Source organism: Schistocerca gregaria, chromosome 2 (assembly GCF_023897955.1).
Source record: "Schistocerca gregaria isolate iqSchGreg1 chromosome 2, iqSchGreg1.2, whole genome shotgun sequence".
NCBI lineage: Eukaryota > Metazoa > Arthropoda > Insecta > Orthoptera > Acrididae > Schistocerca > Schistocerca gregaria.
The window spans coordinates 421,146,507-421,163,271 of record NC_064921.1 but is presented as its reverse complement, the minus strand read 5'-3'; positions in this window follow the sequence as shown (position 1 = coordinate 421,163,271).

The window sequence follows — 16,765 nt, the reverse complement described above, 5'->3', positions numbered from 1 at the left end:
CAAATGACTGTGTATGTTGCAGGTAGCTTAAACTGACGTGTTCACGGGGGTCGCGTCCTGACGGGGTTTATAGTGGCCCTTTTTACTACGACACATCCGGCTACCCTCCTTCAATACATTTGTCTCGCTTATATCGTTACTACGTTAGTCGAGTGGAATTAGAGCTTCCTGTAATCACCTTATATGTTGAAGTATCTCCCTTGCCAGGGCGAGAAACTTCGTGGATATAGTCGTACTCTCATCAGTAAAGATTGATAGTGTTATTCATCTGGTCTCGTCACATGTATGATTATTTATCTTGTTATATTCAATGTCAGTAAAATGTGTTAGCGAGGACCGAATTGGGACCTTGTATTCTCCTCTTGTGGAAACAAATTTAAGTGATCTTAGTCCCTTTTTAAGCAGCTTTTAGATGCGTACGTCTTACCTCAGTGTTTGGTGTTTTTATGGCTTCCGCGTTAATTAAAATTACAATAAATTTGGCAACGGAGGGTTTCTTGTATTTATTAGTAGCTAAGTGGATATATTGCGGAGGTAAAATAGTCCCTCATTCGGATCTCTGGGTGGGGACTACTCAAGAGGATGTCGTTATCAGGAGAAAGAAAACTGGCGTTCTACGGATCGGAGCGTGGAATGTCAGATCAATTAATCGGGCAGGTAGGTAAGAAAATTTATAAAGGGAAATGGACAGGTTAAAGTTAGAAATAGTGGGAATTAGTGAAGTTCGGTGGCAGCAGGAACAAGACCTCTGGTCAGGTGACTACAGGGTTATAAACACAAAATCAAATAGGGGTAATGCAGGAGTAGGTTTAATAATGAATAGGAAAATAGGAATGCGGGTAAGCTACTACAAACAGCATAGTGAACGCATTATTGTGGCCAAGATAGATACGAAGCCCACACCTACTACAGTAGTACAAGTTTATATGCCAACTAGCTCTGCAGATGACGAAGAAATAAAAGAAATACATGATGAAATAATAGAAATTATTCAGATAGTGAAGGGAGATGAAAATTTAATAGTCATGGGTGACTGGAATTTGAGTGTAGGAAAAGGGAGAGAAGGAAACGTAGTAGGTGGATATGGATTGGGGCTAAGAAATGAAAGAGGAAGCCGTCTGGTAGAATTTTTCACAGAGCATAACTTAATCATAGCTAACACTTGATTCGAGAACCATAAAAGAAGGCTGTATACATGGAAGAAACCGGGAGATACTAAAAGGTATCAGATAGATTATATAATGGTAAGACAGAGATTTAGGAACCAGGTTTTAAATTGTAAGACATTTCCAGGGGCAGATGTGGACTTTGACCACAATCTATTGGTTATAAGCCGTAGATTAAAACTGAAGAAACTGCAAGAAGGTGGGAATTTAAGGAGATGGGACCTAGATAAACTGAAAGAACCAGAGGTTGTAGAGTGTTTCAGGGAGAGCGTAAGGGAACAAACGGCAGGAATGGGGGAAAGAAATACAGTAGAAGAAGAATGGGTAGCTTTGAGGAATGAAGTAGTGAAGGCAGCAGAGGATCAAGTAGGTAAAAAGACGAGGGCTATTAGTAATCCTTGGGGAACAGAAGAAATATTGAATTTAATTGATGAAAGGGGAGAATATAAAAATGCAATAAATGAAGCAGGCAAAAAGGAATACAAACGTCTCAAAAATGAGATCGACAGGAAGTGCAAAATGGCTAAGCAGGGATGGCTAGAGGACAAATGTAAGGATGTAGAGGCTTATCTCACGAGGGGTAAGATAGATACTGCCTACAGGAAAATTAAAGAAATCTTTGGAGATAAGAGAACGACTTGTATGAACATCAAGAGCTCAGGTGGAAACCAAGTTCTAAGCAAAGAAGGGAAAGCATAAAGGTGGAAGGAGTATATAGAGGGTCTATACAAGGGCTATGTACTTGGGGAGAATATTATGGAAATGGAAGAGGATGTAGATGAAGATGAAATGGGAGATACGATACTGCGTGAAGAGTTTGACAGAGTACTGAAAGACCTGAGTCGAAACAATGCCCCCGGAGTAGACAACATTCCATTGGAACTACTAACAGCCTTGGGAGAGCCAGTCCTGACAAACCCCTACCATCTGGTGAGCAAGATGTATGAGACAGGCGAAATACCCTCAGACTTCAAGAAGAATATAATAATTCCAATCCCAAATAAAGCAGGTGTTGACAGATGTGAAAATTACCGAACAATCAGTTTAATAAACATTAGCTGCAAAATACTAACACGAATTCTTTACAGACGAATGGAAAAACTAGTAGAAGCTGACCTCGGGGAGATCAGTTTGGATTCCGTAGAAATACTCGGACACGTGAGGCAATACTGACCCTACGACTTATCTTAGAAGCTAGATTAAGGAAGGGCAAACCTACGTTTCTAGCATTTCTAGACTTAGAGAAAGCTTTTGACAATGTTGACTGGAATTCTCTCTTTCAAATTCTAAAGGTGGCAGAAATAAAATACAGGGAGCGAAAGGCTATTTACAATTTGTACAGAAACCAGATGGCAGTTATAAAAGTCGAGGGACATGAAAGGGAAGCAGTGGTTGGGAAGGGAGTAAGACAGGGTTGTAGCCTCCCCCCGATGTTATTCAATCTGTATATTGGGCAAGCAGTAAAGGAAACAAAAGAAAAATTCGGAGTAGGTATTAAAATCCATGGAGAAGAAATAAAAACTTTGAGGTTCGCCGATGAAATTGATATTCTGTCAGAGACAGCAAGGGACTTGGAAGAGCTATTGAATGGAATGACAGTGTCTTGAAAGGAGGATATAAGATGAACATCAACAAAAGCAAAACGAGGATAATGGAATGTAGTCGAATTAAGTCGGGTGATGCTGAGGGAATTAGATTAGGAAATGAGACACTTAAAGTAGTAAAGGAGTTTTGCTATTTGGGAAGCAAAATAACTGATGATGGTCGAAGTAGAGAAGATATAAAATGTAGACTGGCAATGGCAAGGAAAGCGTTTTTGAAGAAGAGAAATTTGTTAACATCGAGTATAGATTTAAGCGTCAGGAAGTCTTTTCTGAAAGTACTTGTATGGAGTGTGGCCAAGTATGGAAGTGAAACATGGACGATAAATAGTTTGGACAAGAAGAGAATAGAAGCTTTAAAAATGTGGTGCTACAGAAGAATGCTGAAGATTAGATGGGTAGATCACATAACTAATGAGGAAGTATTGAATAGGATTGGGGAGAAGAGACGTTTGTGGCACAATTTGACCAGAAGAAGGGATCGGTTGGTAGGACATGTTCTGAGGCATCAGGGAATCACCAATTTAGCATTGGAGGGCAGTGTGGAGGGTAAAAATCGTAGAGGGTGACCAAGAGATGAATACACCAAGCAGATTCAGAAGGATGTAGGTTGCGGTAGGTACTGGGAGATGAAACTTGCACAGGATAGAGTAGCATGGAGAGCTGCATCAAACCAGTCTCAACACTGAAGACCACAACAACAACAACAACAAGTGGATCCTAAGTTAAGTGCAAGAACCCTACCAGCCCAAAATTAGACTAGCGATGAAACGGCCTAAAGCATTCGTCTCTCATCAGCAGAAATCCATGTAAGTCATTTTTCAATATCAGCCCTGATTTTTTTCTAATATATCAATGTAGCAAGATTATTCCTCAGAATGGACTAGTCGGGAATGTTGCGTTTGCAGTGTTTCTGTAAGAAATATTTAAATTCAGGTACCTGAAGTTCGTTCCACTGCATCTTCCCTGCTACCAATTCAAAACACAGTTCTCTGCAAAATTCAGTATTACATGATGTAGCTTATCCCTGCAACTGTGTAAGTAGAATCTCTTTCTTTGAAGAAGTCCGTTGTTTATTCCTAATATGTAGACTGATTTGCAAATGTTGTTCAGTTTGAGATTTCGTAGTACATTCTATACTTTTTATCATAAGTTTGGCAAGGACTATTTTACCATCGGTAAGGCACTATCAACAGATATCCGTAGTATTAGGTTTGAAGACAACGAAGACGCAACCGGTTAATCTGACAGTTGCACATGGCTAAGCGTTTGAGAACAAGAAGGGAAAGCGTTGAAAAGGAGTTACTGTTGTCCGCATCGAATTTGTGTGATTTAGCTTTGAATGTAACGAGAATGATAATAGTATGAGAAACACAATAACTAAACTTCTTTTTCCTTTCTTAATATATGCAATGAAATTGTATCGGCATCCTCAACTTTTGTAGTGCTGTCTTCCTCAGTTGCGTGTAATATCACGGTATATTGATAATTTTACTTATGGACCGTCTGACAGCAACTGAATAAAACACAATTTTAGCGCTATACGCGTTTCGCCTTATTTTCTGCAAGTCATCATCAGTGGCAGGTTGCGTGGGCAATTTCTTACATATTACGCCCCTGTTACATTTTTGGTGATCCTCTTCTCACGAATGCCAATTTGCGGTTTTTCCCACATTCCACAGCACTATGAACTTAAATAGGGAAAATTATGCAGTGTAGTATGAAACAGGTGTTTTACCTCAATATATGTTAAAATATCTAATTTAAAACATTGAAATAAGGGGTCCTACAATGCAGTTCGTCAACATTCTGGTTTCTCTTGTAACGAAATATGAAGGAACAGAATATGTACTTACATAAAAATCTAACTTCTAGTTATGAGCTATAACACACAATTGTTTGTTCCGCGAGAAACAACATCGCTGCATGCGGTGGTAATTTCAATATGCCTGCAGCATCCACTAGTAAACAAACGTTCACTTAAAAGGTAGGAGTAAATTCGGCTTAATGGATTGAGTTACAATTGCCTCGTTTCAGGCAAAGTGTCGCTACCTGCCGAGGTTCCCGTGAAAGTCGATAGCGCGGTAGTTTCTGCCTTACGTGGTAGATGGCAGGCCTCCGACTCTGGGCGGCAAAGATTAAATCGATGTCGGGAATTGAAAATAGAAAGGAATGGCAGACGACGGAAATTAGCATCTATATCACTTCTAGAGAGGACCGGGATCGCACAGTTCATTGTCCAATCGTCGCAGATGTCGCAAAGGGAAGAGGGCGCAAAGGCAGCGCGGGAACAAGTCAGGAAGTCAGGTGTGACTGCACTCGTGTAATCGACATAGTTACGATGTCCTCGCGAATATTGCCATTGAAGAAACTTTAGCTGATCCACTTACCTAGGATTCTGCTTCCACAGAAACAAAAAACGCCTCGTTTCTTCTCTCTGAACTCATAGTACATTTACATACTAATTTTGAGACTAAACGGCCTACATTTTAACGGTTTCTTATTCCGTTTTTATGTTATTCCTTGGTTTATGTTATTCCTTGGATGAATAACATTGTAAATATAAAAAATTTGTTTTTTCTGCCTCAGATTGTTCACTCACCTCTCGCAATGTGTTGGGTACGCGAAAAAAGTTAGTGATTCGAATTCTACCTTAAAGAAATTCTGGCAGTGTATTGCCTCCTAGGTGTGAGGACGTCAATAGGTTACTGCCTCTAACAAGACATTACTTAGCTTCAAGCTCATCTATGCTGAGATGTCTCGGTGAACTTTTAAGTTCATGGTAGTGGCCGTAGATGTTAGACCCCAGATTCTGGGTGAAATCCACGTCGCTTGAAGCCCACAATTACACTTATTGGAGTACGTCCGCTAACGACTTGGAGCAAGTACTTGGATTCGACGAAGCTGGTGGTGTAAGTGGCGTACTGAATTTTTTAATCTGGATTTTTTTTACTTATCCCTTTATAAACTAAACTAAATTTCCTTGCTTCAATAGTAATTTTCCAGATGCAATTTGAGTATTTTATACCAAAAGAACCTAAACAGAATTTTCCTGTAATAGTCTAGAGTTACATGTTCACATATTTTACTAAAAATTTAAAACAGCTCATGCCCAATCTTCTAAATATATAAAATAGTGCTTACAGCAACGTTTTGTCTGTCCTGAGATTTTCTGCGTCTCCTTTCATATCGTCACAGACGCATTTTAGCTTCACTTACGAAATTTCGAATTCGGCAGATATTCGTGTAGATATTTCTGGTATTCATTTTTTCCTCACATTTTTGCATGTGTTATATCATGTGAAACATATCATTGATGATTGGGAAACCAGTTAAGGTCGACAACACAAGAATCGTGATTTTTTTCCCTTGAACTAGTTCTTTTTATTTTTATACTTTCTGTCTGTAGTATCGTTTATTGTTAAAAACGTGTTACAGAAACCCATTCTCTTTACCTTTTGTTCTCTCTCTCTCTCTCTTTCTCTCTCTCTCTCTCTCTCTCTCTCTCTCTCTCTCTCTCTCTCTCTCACTATATATATATATATATATATATATATATATATATATATATATATGTGTGTGTGTGTGTGTGTGTGTGTGTGTGTGTGTGTGTGTGTGTGTGGAAGAGGGAGAGAGAGAGAGAGAGAGAGAGTGTGAGAGAGAGAGAGAGAGAGAAAGAGCAATATGACTGGCAGTAGGAATATACTGTTTTATTTGCAGGATGTTAGCATTATTTTAGACAATGGAATAGTGGTTGTAAGTGGATGTGGGGATGGACGGGAGGATGATGTGCGCCATTTTGGATGTGAGAGTACAATTATTGCCAGAACGTAAGTGGCTGGGTTTGGGGTTAAGTGTTTAGACGACTGGATGTTTGGAAGATGTTATTTGGAGAGAATCCGGCAAGAGTAACTGGAAGAGAGATTATGCGGTAGACGTGCTTTCAGACACTTACATTCAGTTATTGATCACAACGATGTTATCCTGCAAGGACTTTTTCAGGTAAGCTCATGACGCTGGAACTGGTTATGGATCCTCTGTTGGTTATATCTGTGAAGTTCGACTTTTTCTCTGGTTTCTCAGCATCATTTGCATAGCTATCCTGGCTGAGTGCAGACAAGAAAGTCCCATATCCCCTGTCTGCTCTACTGCTTTGTGAATGTACACCGTACCCTATATATCTCCTTGACATTAACGCTTTTGTCTGAACAACATGGCAGAACAACGCGTTCCCATCAGAAAAAAAATCCTTTCTGTCCCACATCTTCGTTCAGCCACTTTCTCAGCAGCAGGAGCAAGGCCCTGGAATAATCTCACGCATTACACGAGTATTAGAGAAGCGAATAATATATCCAGCTTCAGAAGACACTTAACGACGTACCTGATGAAGCAACAATACTGAGTACCATTATCTCCGTACGGAGTCGTTACAACTGTACATCTTTTTTCAACCAGATCTTCCTCATTTTGCAGAATTCTTAGCTCGCACAGTCTCCTTAAATTTCCTTTCCCTAGAAATCACTATACCAGAAAACATGTATTTTGTACACCTATACATTCTTTTTCTCTCTGCCACTGTTATTTTTGTTATCATTGTCATTATTATTATTATTATTAATATTGCTGTTATTATTATTATCATTACTAGTGACAGCAGCAGCATTAGTAGAAGTACTGCAGGTATTAACTTTATTAGTTCATGCTCAGCATTACTTACTCAGATTGTCTCTATAAAGACTCTAATAATTTTCTATTACCCAGCCAGGAATCGAACCCGTGCCCTGAGAATTGGCATTCTGTCGAGCTCACCACTCAGCTACCGGGGGCGGACAATTATGATGTAAAAAATATGTACTGTATGCGTGAAAAGCTGGACAATGTAAGAGTGGGGCACGCGTTCGGTCATTTAAAAAGCTTTCCTTTTTTCCAATTATTTTGTACGCCTGAAATTTCTTGTTAAGTTAAAATGATTGTTTTTTTGTTTTGTTTATAATACATGTTTCTATGTTTTCTTTCCCAGAGACTGTTTCCTTATGTCTTCTACGCGGAGTGATTTTATGTAATAGACAAAAGTCTCGAAATTATCATGTGCTAATATTGCAACCAGAATAAAATGTGTATCATTTATAAACGAATATGTGTGTAGTTGCAGCGGGAAGTGGGCGTACTAACAAATATGTACTTGTACTTGACCAGTTTGTGACGATCCTGCTAGTAAGAATGAAAGTATTAGTCTTCATCGCTTCTCACGTTAGTAATGAAAAGTAGACTAAACAATAAAATAAACCTATTATACTACCACACTGCACATAGTATCAATGTTGAATTAAATATTCGTCCACTCAAGAGAAGAAAACGAGGTAGCTTTCTAAATGTGCTCATTTATTTTAAATTAGTAAATGTGTCTCAGGATCCTCACAGAAAAGAAATACAGGAGCGCAATGTGAGTCCACCAAACATACAGGGTAACAGGTACAGATATTGTGATCACAGGTACCTTATTATGCACCCACTTTCGTGTTAGTTGCTTTTTACTTATGTCAATCTTCCCGCAAACAAATCACACATTTTACAACGTGGTATTTCCATAACTATGCCTCGAAGAGGACTACACCTGTCAGTATAGACTATCCATATTTCGTGCACGTGTCCACATTTCAATACCCGACCTGCTGTCCAGAGGAGAATAGACAAAACGGTTCTAATGTCTGAGCTCTATGGGACTTAACACTGAGGTCATCAGTCCCCTAGAACTTAGAACTACTTAAACCTAACTAACCTATTTGGGAGGACGACGGTTCAATCCCACGTCCGGCCATTCTGATTTAGGTTTTTCGTTATTTCCCTAAATCGCTCCAGGCAAATGCCGAGATGCTTCCTTTGAAAGGGCACCGCCGACTTCCTTCCCCGTCCTTCCCTAATCCTATGAGACCGATGACCCCGCAGTTTGATCGCATCCCCCCAAAACATCACAACATCCCCCTAACTAACCGAAGGACATCACACATCCATGCCCGAGGCAGGATTCGAACCTGCAACCGTAGCGGTCACGCGGTTCCAGACTGAAGCGCCTGGAACCGATGGGCCACAGCGGACGGCGAGAATAGACGTTACTGTCTTGAACCTTAAAACGTACGCTGATAATATCTACAATTATTAGTCTGAAAACGAAGTAAATACTGACGTAATGCTGTTCAGTACACTGTCCTCAGTCATCAACTAAGATATCTTATCGTATAGCCCTCTATACGACTGTAACTCTGCAGCTCCACTGTATCAGAAAATAGGCGCTAATTGGGTGACTCATCAACTAATAATCCAGTAAGTAGAACAAGTGTGGACAGTAGTCTACAGTTTGGTCGATACATCACAAGTTCTCTTACAACTGATAAAGTTTCCTTTTGCAATATATCACAATATGTTGCTTTGGGCTGTATTCAACTTTACGGCCCACATACACGAACGTAATTTGTAAAAGAGAACGGCACTTATTTCTCTGTGTTGAACGTGCGGTCTCCAACAGAAAATATAGAATGAGATTCCGTAGAGTGTCTACGGTTCTGGTCGAGATCGAAGTTTAGAAGTAAGATACTACAAAGTAAAATTTGACCATTGAAAGTGACAAATAGGAAAATTAAAATAGACATCACAGAGTATTCAAGGCACAGGGACAGTTAACATAATGTTCAATCAATTATGATAGTGTTTCCGTGTGTGGTAACCTACCTATTTTTGCCCATCACTATGCGTAAACCATCAGCGCATATGCATACTCGTATTTTTGGTTATATATTCACTGTAATGGCAATTTATTTACCGGATATATTTGCAGTATTTTAATGAACTAATGTAAAAACATACATTAAAATTAGTGAAAATAACAGTAACGAGTTTATTTTCATACATATTACGTCAAAGAAACGGAAAGATAAGCGACACTCAGTAGAAAAATCAATGAATAAATTTTAATGTGTTTTAGATATAAAAATGAACAAAACATCATTGTATACAGTTGACTCGGAAAGACATTCATATTTTGAAAAAAGAAATAGCCTTGAAAACAAGAGGTATGATTTTCCAATCTCCATGTGGGGTTATATTTAGCGCAGTGGAGAGTACAAGAAAAGCCGATGCAAGAAACTCTAACAATGGGTTTAAAAATAAAGGGGAAATATTGTCACTGTTGCAGAGGTTTCGTATAACAGCTGTTCTACATAACCTTTAGCATTCTATTTTCATAAACGTTACATTCAAGAAACAAACAAACAATTTTGAAGTTGGTGTCATACTGACACCGGTAGTACTCAAAGCAAGAACCATAAATAAATTTTAATTTGTTGTAAATATAAGTGTCCGAAACATCATTGTACAGAATTGACTCAGAGGGATGAATTCACATATTTTTAAAATAATAGTTTTGAAAACAAGACAGATATTTATTTCTACGAAACTTCTGTATTCAAATTGACCCCACCGGTACTCGGAGATTTGAGGCCGTCGAGGGTCAATAAAGAAAATACCAAATGAAATATGGATGTAAAGACAATATTAGAAATTGGAAACGTAATTAATAATATATTAAACACGCAAAATGATAAATCACATAGATCTGACTACGCTTCTACTCCAAGTATGTGAGACACATTTGAACCACAGGTACGAAGACCACTGAGGTGAAGAAGAAAAATGTGAGATGAACGAAACCGCTGGTAGTAAATAGAAGTCGTAACAGCCAAGGAGAATTAGAAGAAATAGGAGAGAAATAGGAGGAGAAAACGTGCTACGGTACTTAATAATTTCCTGGAACGTGTAGTACGCAAATTAAATTGAAGAAAAATTGTTCCTGGCGTTAGGGAATGTTATTTGTTCTGAAAAACGAAAGGACTTACAACAATTAGTTTGGTACTGGATAAAATATAAGGAATAATCCACATCGAATCTCGTTTCTGTCAGCTAATACATTTCGGATATTTTCCAAAGCAGTCACCTAATGAGGCAGGAATTATTTAGCAAAAGACGACCTCTTACATTGAAACGCTGTACAGGTTTCACTGTCACTGTCCTGATTACTTTGCCCTTATCACAAAACGGTGAACAAAAATCAAATAATAAAACGGAATGCCACACTAATTCATTTGTTGCCATCTATGGCGACAGGCTTATTGATCGCCGAGTTCGGCTCTGTATCGATCACTGAACACACACGGACGGTCATTTCATAATGCCGTAAATTGGCAGCTTTTCACCGCATAACCTACCGATGCTATCTGGTAATGTTTGTTGCTGAAATGAATTCCCGTCTGTCAGACTGACAAAAACAAATACTCTCTGAGTACCATACCTGCACACTTCTCCTAATTTGGGGGACTTGTCAATAATCGCACACAAATTAATCACATTTCCAATGCCACATTTATGTAAATAGTAATTTGTACTTAACACTACAATGCATTCCACGTACAACAGTCTTTAAAAATAATACGTTTTTATTCTTCGGTGTCTCGAAATGTAGTTTGATAAAGTGACAAAGTTAAAGTTTACGTCCAGTCAGTGTTAATAAGATTACAGATGGGACACTAAGTCAGTGCACAACTGAGAAGCAAATATGAAGTAGACTTATAGAAGGAAGATTACCAACGTCTGTCTCTAGTGATTATGGAAAAATTTTCAAAGTTCGAATGTGTACTGGCGAGTAAGGATCCATTCTGCTCCATTTGACTATTTTAACTTCTGAATTTCTGGTCTCATTCACTATAGAAATCAGCGGATTGTATTCTATTACCAGTATCTCCACTTTACAATGTTTTTCATTTTTATTTATTTCGTTTCTTACAAGTAACTCAGCCGACGACTCGGCTAGAGGAAGCTGTGCAAATTATTTTGAAAAATAATTTTTATCAGGGCTGAAATTATTTTCTCTGTACAGAACATCATGCCCTCTTACTGCAGTATCAAGCTCAACACACACAGCCAACACAATCGTGAGGGTGTATGAAGAGCGTAGGTTAGTACAGTGAAAAATGCAGTCTCTTCTGCATAGCCTCACTTTGCTACACTTTTTTACATACACACACTTTACTACCGCAGAAAGAAGTCCGGATCTACAAAACTGAAATTCAAAGGTCGTCTTCAAACTGGAGTGGTTGTCTATGCACAGTCCTATCCGAGGTGATACACCCTTTCCCTTCGCGCTACCTTCGAATGGACTTAGCCAGTCAGTCATAGCTGGAGCCCTTTTCACTTTGACAACTACTGGCAGGGAAGAAACAAAGAATACATTCGAGGATCTACTGAGGATTTAACCTAAGACCTTGGGCCATATAAGGTGGGACTTACCCACAGAGCTACGTACAGCGAGGGGCAAATGCAAGTGGCCCGGGCGACTGGATACGACTCAACGTCAATGTATATTATGCATATAACCATACCCCGTGAATGCATATAACCATACCACGTGAATGCCCGCCACGTGATCCACACCGGTTCAGAGCGTAGAACCTTGTTGTTGTTGTTGTTGTGGTCTTCTGTCCTGAGACTGGTTTGATGCAGCTCTCCATGCTACTCTATCCTGTGCAAGCTTCTTCATGTCCCAGTACCTACTGCAGCCAACATCCTTCTGAATCTGCTTAGTGTATTCATCTCTTGGTCTCCTTCTACGATTTTTACCCTCCACGCTGCCCTCCAATACAACATTGGTGATCCCTCGATGTCTCAGAACCTGTCCTACCAACCGATCCCCTCTTCTAGTCAAGTTGTGCCACAAGCACCTCTTCTCCCCTATTCTATTCAATACCTCCTCATTAGTTATGTGATCTACCCATCTAATCTTCAGCATTCTTCTGTAGCACCACATTTCGAAAGCTTCTAGTCTCTTCTTGTCCAAACTATTTATCGTCCAAGTTTCACTTCCATACATGGCTACAGTCCATACAAATACTTTCAGAAACGACTTACTGACATTTAAATCTAAACTCGATGTTAACAAATTCTTCTTCTTCAGAAACGCTTTCCTTGCCATTACCAGTCTACATTTCATATCCTCTCTACTTCGACCATCATCAGTTATTTTGCTCCCCAAATAGCAGAACTCCTTCACTAATTTAAGTGTCTCATTTGCGAATCTAATTCCCTCAGCATCACCCGACTTAATTCGAATACATCCCTTTAGCCTCGTTTTGCGTTTGTTAATGTGCATCTTATACCCTCCTTTCAAGACACGGTCCATTCCATTCAATAGCTCTTCCAGGTCGTTTGCTGTCTCTGACAGAATTACAATGTCATCGGCGAATCTCAAAGTTTTTATTTCTTCTCCATGGATTTTAATACCCACTCCAAACTTTTCTTTTGTTTCTTTTATTGCTTGCTCAATATACAGAACCTTAGAAGCTTAGAGCACATATACACGATCTTCAAGCCTGACAGAGTTGTTAGCACAGGTCAACTTGGTCGCGGCCGTAGCTGGCCATCCAGGTGACCTGAACTGTCAGTGTGCGATTACATTGTGTGGGGAGCCCTCAAGTCTAAATCATATCGCAACAACCCTCACATTCTTCAAGAACGCAGGAGAACATTTTGGTTGAGACTGCAGCACTTCCAGCAGTCCAGCTTGAATCCGCCTTCAGCAGCTTGCTGACCAGGCTCCAAAAATGCCAAGAGATGAATAGTAGTCTCGTTCAACACCTGCAATTACCAGGTTAGCACTGTATTTCCTTTCCTCTCCTCTCTTTCTTTGTTACCTGGAACGCTGTTCTCCGGGCCACTATTATTTACCCCACTTAGTATAAAATGCGCAATGACGGAGAGCCCCACGCTGTTTCATAGACACGACTATGTGCAGTGACAAAGTTTCCCGATCAGTAACGAAACGAGCAGCCCTGCAGCCAGAGGTTGATCGACAGTCCAATAATCCGCCCCACGACATAAATGTCAGAGGTAAATGAGTGTAGCGCAGTTACAAGAGAACCGGAGTGCTGCGCGTCGATCGCTTCATGGAAGTATCTAGCCCACGGACTTAGAGAAAGTGCTGACTCTTCTGCTGCGGATCCCATTTGCAGCAATGCTGGAGAACTTCGGAAACGCCACCTGCAGAGAGCGTCTCTTCAATTCAATCTATTGCCATAATTTTTTGAATCTCTTGTCTAAAAACTCCAACACAACTCGTACATACGTATGTATTTAAAATGCATGTTAACAATAATTACGAGGGTGAGTCAAATGAAAACCTTGAATATTTTTTAAAATATTATTTATCGTGCAGAAGTGGTACAAAGCTGCATCACTTTTCAACATAATTTCCCCCACGCTCAATGCAAGTCCTCCAGCGCTTACAAAGTACATAATACCTTTAGAATAAAAATTCGTTTGGCAATTCATGCAACCACTTATGCACCGCGTGGCGTACCTCTTCATCAGAACGGAACGTCTTTCCTCCCATTGCGTCTTTCAGTGGTCCAAACATATGGAAATCACTTGGGGCAAGGTCTGGTGAGTATGGTGGCTGAGGAAGGCAGGTCTGTGATTGTTGTACGGGCAGTGTGGGGGCTTGCATTGTCATGTTGCAAAAGGACACCTGATGACAACAATCCAAGTCTCTTTGATTTGATTGCACACCGTAGATGGTTTTTCTGGAGATCTGTGTCTGATGCACTGGTGACAGTGGTCCCTCTAGGCATGTAATGCTCCGAAATGAGACCCTTTTGGTCACAAACAGAGTCAGCAAAACTTCCCTGCTGATGGTTCTGTTTGAAACTTCTTTGGTTTTGGTGATGAGGAGTGGCGCCATTCCTTGCTCGCTCTCTTCGTTTCCGGCTGGTAGAAGGGAACCCAGGTTTCATCCCCAGTAACGATTCTTGCAAGAAAGTCATCACCTTCTAGTTCAAAGCGCCGAAGAAATTCTTCACAAGCATAAACAAGTCGTTCTCTCATTTCAGCTGCCGTGGCACCCATCTTGCAGACACTTTGTGAAACTGGAGCACATCATGCAAAATATGGTGTGCTGACCCATGAGTAATCTGTAAACATGCTGCAATGTCATTCAGTGTCACTCTTCGGTTTTCCTTCACTATGGCTTCAACTGCTGCAATGTTCTGTGCAGTCACAACTCGTTGTGCCTGGCTTGGACGAGGAGAATCTTCCACTGCAGTCACGCCATTTGCAAACTTCCTATTCCATTCGTAGACTTCCTGCTGTGACAAACATGCATCACTGTACTGAACCTTCATTCGACGATGAATTTCAATAGGTTTCACACCTTCACTACGCAAAAAGCGAATAACAGAATGCTGTTCTTCCCTGGTGCAAGTCTACAGTGGGACTGATACTGCGATGGTATGTGTGCATCTGCACTATGCTGCCACCCACAGGCCATTCTGCACGCTGTTTGTAGCACGCTTACCAACTTACAGGATAACGGTATAAAATTTCGATTTGTTGTTACAAATTTAAGGTTTTCATTTGACTCGCCCTCGTATTAATGTATAACGAAGATACAGGACAGAACGTTGCAAGTATAAGTAAAACATCATTCCCAGCAAAAAGAAGTCTACTAGTACCAAACGTGTGTCTCAAATAGAAGAAGAAATTTCTGAGAATCTACATTTGGAACACAACATTGTTTAGTAGTGAATTCGGATGGTACGAAAACAGCAACAGTGTTGAGATGTGCTGCTACAAATGAGTGTTGAGCATTATGTGGTCTGATAAGCTAAGAATGAGGAGGTTCTCCTCATAATCGGCAACGAAAGTGAGATATAGAAAAAACAGTGATAAAAAGAAGGGAGAAGATGAAAGGGTACGTTTTAAGACATCAGAGAATAGCCTCCAAGGTGCTAGGGTGGTTTACAAACAAAAGGGACCGTTCAAGTGCTTGGAGGAGGCCTGTGAAAATTATTCCTTGAAATGTGATGAAAATGGACAATGCGGAAGGGGCTGAGAGGAGCACTGTATCTCACAAGAGAGACGTTTCTGTGAATGGGTTTTGACTGACAGAGAGCACTCGATGCTAGCCGGCCTTCTGCACTAGGTAAATATGTTATTTTGCTAAATCTGAGCCTTCGTGAAAACTATACAGGGTAGCTAACTTTCTTGTCTATGTCTGACCATCCTAAAGCCACCTAAAGACCCATTGAGTACTTAAGCTTTGCGACACGCACCCGCTGTGTCGTCTTTCGGGACAAGACGATGAGAACGCTTTCTGTACGCGTACCTGAAAATGTAACGTCAACAAAGGAAAACTAGCACGTTGGGACGGGAAATCAACGGATAAAGAACCGCCCAAGTGGTGTCTATTGGCTGACTCTGATATATCGTCCGCCAATGATGAGATTTCACGACAAAGTTTCAGCACTCTGGAAGCGCAAGACAGGGAAGACTGATCACATTCGGTGGGAATTTTCGGTGGAGACAGTGATGAATGCAATGATTCTTTCATAAGACTTTATGTTGGGACTTCATTTCTCAACACTAGGATTGCACTTGCTCTTGGTGTTGTTTTTTATTTTATTTAATTTTTTTCCTCAAGGGTTCGATTTTGTCTCATTCTCTCACTTGATGCTGCTTCTGTAGCCTAATCCCAATAATGATCCGAGTTTTGACTCTGTTGGGAGTGAGTCACTCTCGTGTACACCATCATCTGCTTGGGATATGCTTTCTTGCGTGCTGCCTCTGTAATTCCGCCACATGCACAACTTCGAAGAGCTGACCCAAGTAATGCGATTACTTCAGCAACGACTGGGTTTGCAGTGTATCCCTTGCCAGTGGAGCGCAGTGCTAATCTTCCCAGTCTGCACTCAGGAAAGAGGACAATCAGCAGTTGATAGCAGTCTGTCATACGCCAGGCAACTCCCACTCGCAGAGATGGACAAGACAACAGCCCAAGACACAGACCGCCGCAAATCGACGCCTTCTGACTGCGAACTCTGCATTACTGACGACCAACTAAAACCTTTGGTGAAGTCAAACTGACAAGGCAGCTCCTTAGAGAAGAAACCTCTACCGTTT